Consider the following 5,230-nt stretch of genomic DNA (forward strand, 5'->3'; position numbering starts at 1 on the left):
GAGGGGTGAGGAGGGAAAATGAAGAATGAAAAGATTGCAGGAAAGACAGAGAGCAGCAAATAAGAAACAATTGTTGGAAGAAAAGAACTGGATAGAAACATTGAGGGAGATGATGGGGTCATGACACCATCAGCAGAGAGCCAGTTAGATTCTGAATTGAGTGAGACTAGCAGACTAATAACTCCTGCTCAGCCTGGATACTTAGACTTCAGTGTCAAGGGCTTCCAGAGAGATGGATTTCCGTCTCACTCCTGGTTTGACTGAAAGTTCCTACGTCTGAAAACGAAGATGCCTTTGAAATATTAGACACAAGCAAGTGACCAAAATCATCAACTTCTGTTAGAATAATGACTACTGAAGAAGAAAATGGTTAACCTTTCAAAGTAATGGCACCCGTAAAAGTGAAATGTCCCCTAAGGAAGAAAGCCCAGATTATGGGGTTTGGGGACTTGCCCTACAATATGGAAAAGAAGGATTAAATTTACTTGCATTTATCCTGACATAATGGAAGGCATATCTTCAGATTAGTAAAAGCTGCACCCAATTAAATAGGATTCAGAAATGACTATATCACAAGAGGAAGGCTGACAATAAAAACAAAATATAAACCTAACTTACTTCACTCAGCACGTCTGTCCATGTCATCACAGATAACAGGGCGCTACATGACCTCCCTTATGTGTGAGGAAAGTCACTTCACAGACACAAAGGAAAAGGTTGACTGTCGGGGGTTGGAAGTGGGGCAAAGACAAGGAAAGGCCAGAAGACCAGAAGGTACAAGTGCCAAACTGCAGAAATATTTTTCACTGTAACAAAATAACTACCATTGCACACTGCTATGGCCACAGTGAAAAGTAGCATATGCTATATTTCAAAACTCTCGAAGAAAAGATTTTTAATATCCTCATAAAAAGTAAGTTAGTGACTGATATTTTAATTAGCTTGACTGACTATAATTGCTACATGTACCCCATAACATACATAAATTTGTGAAATAATAAAAAATTGAGAGAAATTTGACAATGTAGGAAGGTAGAATAATTTAAAATCAGGAATAATGCAATAAAATGTTTACCAATGGCTGAGATTCTAAAATGAAAGCTAGACTGGAAAAGCTTGATTAGTGGGTAGTGCTAAATTTTTGATGCTTAATTCAACATTCCTGGTGCTCTCTTGTACAGTAGAATACTGTAGATAATTATAGTGCACCACCACTGCAGCATCAATGGAAGAGATGGTTCATTTTTTAATTTTTAAAAGATTTATTTTTATTTTGTGTGCACGGGTGTTTTTCTTGCACATATGCAAGCTCACTGAGTGCATCCCCAGCAGCCATGGAGAGCAGAGGTGAATGCTGGCTACCTGGATGTGCATTAATAAGTAGTTGTAAGCTGCCATGTGCATACTGGGAGCTAAATCTAGGTCCTCTGGAAGAGGAGCAAACACACTTAGTCACTCAGCCATCTCTCTAGCCCTCAGAGGAGGATTTTGAATAAAAGAATGATAAATTCTGCAGTGAAATCTGCTTACCTGGACTTAATCATTTCATGGAAACATCACAAAGCTTTTGTGGATATGTATTTTTATATTCTTATATTGAAAGGAATCCAAATTATAGTTATGAGGTAAATGAAAATATTTCACTTGTGCCTATTACCTACAATTTATTTTAGGGAATACTTTAATAACACTATAATATAATTTTAGAATTGTTTCCTCAGCTGTTTTTTTAAAGTGTATACCTAAAGTAAATAGAAACTCAATTGGTATTACTTATATTTATATTTAACTTATTCCTAGTAAAATCATAAAAGAGGTCTAAGAATAAACTCTTGAAACTTTCTAAAATAATCAGGTTGGCTACTTAGCAACATAATTTGAACATCACTTAGTCACAGGAAAGCTTAAAGTGGTAATTTTTTATTTGTGGGAATACAAGTAAAATTTGTGTATTGACCAACTTTTATAAGGAAACTTACATTCTTCTATAGAGTAGTAAATTATGGAAGTATAAACTAGAATATACCTCTCATTCTCCTTCAAACTAGATGCAATGAAGACGCAAATGGTATCTCTGAGTGAGTGTTCACTGTTTATGTCCATACGAGATATTTAACTTTCACCTGATTTTGTACAATCTCTCGGGTAATAGCACTTTAAAGTTATGCTTTGAATGTGACAAGTAGTAGTGTGAGAGGCATTTCTCAGTCTCCATCACATCCTTCCAACAGTACCTGGAATGGAATCCCTAGATCAAGATGGAGTTTTACAGTTGAAGACCTGGCCAGATTGCAGAACAAACAATGAGAACTCGTTGCGCTTCCTCAGTGACAGCATGTTTACAGTGGCAATAATGTGTTAAATGTTGTGTATTGCTATGTGGGGCCTAAACAATGAACTTGATTGGTGGCCTAAAACAGCACCTGCTGTGAGCAAAGCCTTTATTTAAGGTTGTGTTTCCTCTTTATCACCATCTCTAATTATTTGTTTGAACCGTGGTCCTTTAGCTACTGTCAACACTTCAGGAAGGTAAAGAAAGCACTCACACTTGTCAGGAGTGAATATCAGCTCTTGTTGCACTTCAGTCTGGTCCAACTCATTATTCACAGTGTGACTAAGAATGGCTTTTCTTTACAACAGATATGGAGAAGTTCATTAGTAAATTTGCTAATTAGTCTTTGGCTTTAATAGAGGTATGAAGACAGAATGATTAGTTTTCCTAAAGGACTACAGTTGACTTTCATTTAAAAAGAAAAATCTAGCCCTGGGATTCTACTGAGGTAGAATATTAAATAAATAAATAAATAAATAAATAAATAAATAATCTTTGCAAAAGGAGTCTGACAAACAGGTTTCCAAATTTTAAATCACCGAAACCGTATTAGAATGTGTGGCTTCATATGTACAACAATGCCAAGCAACCAGAGCTTCCAGGTACTAAGCCACTAACTAAAGACTATACATGGACTGACCCTGGACTCTGACCCCATAGGTAGCAATGAATAGCCTAGTAAGAGCACCAGTGGAAGGGGAAGCCCTGGGTCCTGCTAAGACTGAACCTCCAGTGAACTAGACTGTTGGGGGGAGGGCGGCAATGGGGGGAGGGTTGGGAGGGGAACACCCATAAAGAAGGGGAGGGGGGAGGGGGGAGGGGGATGTTTGCCCGGAAACCGGGAAAGGGAATAACACTCGAAATGTATATAAGAAATACTCAAGTTAATAAAAAAAAAAAAAAAAAAGAACAACAACAACAAAAAATGTGTGGCTTCTGGAATGGTCAACATGAAAATTATTTTATTATTCTTTTCTAAATAACAGTTAAATACTTGACAACCATATTTGGATATAACATTTCTTTAATAACCCCAAATACATCACTATCATAAAACCAGCCTCTTTTTTTTGTCCTCCCCATCCCCACCAAGAAATGTAAAATACTGAGTAAGCTATGCCCTCTGCAGTTACATGTAGACAAATCAGACTGACTGATCAATGACTCATACTCATCAATTTTATTCACATTGCACGAATTAAATTATTTGTTTAATATATGGTATGCCTCATTATACTGATCATTTCTTCATTGTCCTGTTTTATCAGCACATTAGCTAAAGTGTCCACAGGAAATACAAATTCTTTTCACAGCAGACTTAGAAAAGAGTAAGCAAATGACAAGAAATCTAGGAATCCCATATCATCAGTGCAAAACCATTACTCCTCGGAGAGCTGGAGGGGAAAGAGCGGACTTACCAGAAACACTTGAGAACTGTGACCCTTTTGGAGGTTGAATAATCCTCTCACAGTGGTCATCTCAAACCATCGAAAGCACAGATATTTTCAATATGATTCATAACAGTACTAAAATTATAATTATGAAGTAGCAGTAAAATGATTTTATGGTTGGGGGTCACCCTAAAATGAGAAACTTGCCCCTAGGTGTTGCCGATGTGGTGGCTATGTCACATGAGCCAGTAGGTGGCAGAGAGGACAGCGGTTGTATCTATGCTCAGTGTTCTGACCTGTGAACATCAGAATGATTAGTAGCTTAACATTCCCTGAAAAGAAGCAAGATTGAATTGACCACCAATTTGGTTCCATGGGCCCTGGACAGGAAGCTAACTTGAGAAGAGCACTAGTCTGGCACAGAGCAGGTCTGGGGGAAGGGACCAAAGCACACCTGAGATGAACCCAGCCCAGTGCCATAATGCATGAATGAGGCATGCCACTCCTAAGGCCACTCCTGAGTTGATGGCAGAGACTCAGAGACCCTGGGCTCCATTAAGAGGAGGAAGTAAACTTGGAAAAATGAAAAAGAAAGTGAAACAGAAGAATGTGCGCACAATGAAGAGAGACAGAACTGGTGACTCACTAGTGAGGAACAACCTGATGTGAGTAGTGGGTGATACGACCTGAGACCATGATGGTGTCCTGTCCTGTGCTGACACTGGGGTCCACATCTGGGTCCTTGGCCCTGAATCAGCAGAGGTCTGTTACCACAAAAGCCCATGTGAGCATCCCTATTTTGGGCTGCCACCCGGAGACAAGTTGATGTGTGAGGGCTGTACAAAACTGACTCAACCCCTCACCCGGGCATCATGGGAAAGCTGGTCTTGGACGTGTCAGAGCAGAAAAGCTGCCCATGCCCCTCATCAGCTGCAGCACTTGGGACAGTGAACCCTGTTGCTTGCCTGGGCATCACAGTAGAGCTGACCTAGTGGCAGAGGCTCAGGTGAGCTGGCCCTGGGGGTGTGAGCACAGGGGAGCTGGTCCCACCATTACTCTGCAGGGAAGTGACATGAGCAGGCAAGGGTGAAATTCTTCCCCTGACCCCCATTAGCATTTGCTACTTGTAGGCAGGAAGGAAACATGACCCCAGAATCATCATAATAGGAGACCTGGCCCTGTACCTCACCTTCCGCACTTCAGCTGAGAAACACTGTAGAGCTTATCTTAGGTGTAGGAGTGTTGGTGATACCCAAAGGCATGAGCACAAAAGAGATAAACCTTCCTCTTGCCTGGTCTGTGGTGAATTGAACAAGGGAGAAATGCCCTCCTCCCTTTTATCCTCCTTTATCACCTATGATGACATGAGGGAAAGCGTGTTGTGAAATCACAAGAGTGGGAAAACTGGGACATGCATCTCACTGACTGCCACAATCTGGGCAGCATGCATTGCTCCTCATCCTGGCTTCATAGTCGAACTGATCCTGGATATAGGGTTTACAGGTAA

At 40.3% G+C, this 5,230-nt stretch overlaps 1 non-coding gene across 1 annotated transcript; it reads left to right on the forward strand.

Annotated features, from left to right (window-relative positions):
* Positions 1-3,925: 3,925 nt before the first annotated feature.
* Positions 3,926-4,053, forward strand: LOC120096811 (small nucleolar RNA SNORA17). Its single transcript, XR_005493645.1, has one exon. It is a non-coding gene; the product is annotated as a small nucleolar RNA SNORA17 (small nucleolar RNA).
* Positions 4,054-5,230: the final 1,177 nt, after the last annotated feature.

The sequence above is a fragment of the Rattus norvegicus genome, chromosome 14 (assembly GCF_036323735.1).
Source record: "Rattus norvegicus strain BN/NHsdMcwi chromosome 14, GRCr8, whole genome shotgun sequence".
Taxonomy (NCBI): Eukaryota; Metazoa; Chordata; class Mammalia; order Rodentia; family Muridae; genus Rattus; species Rattus norvegicus.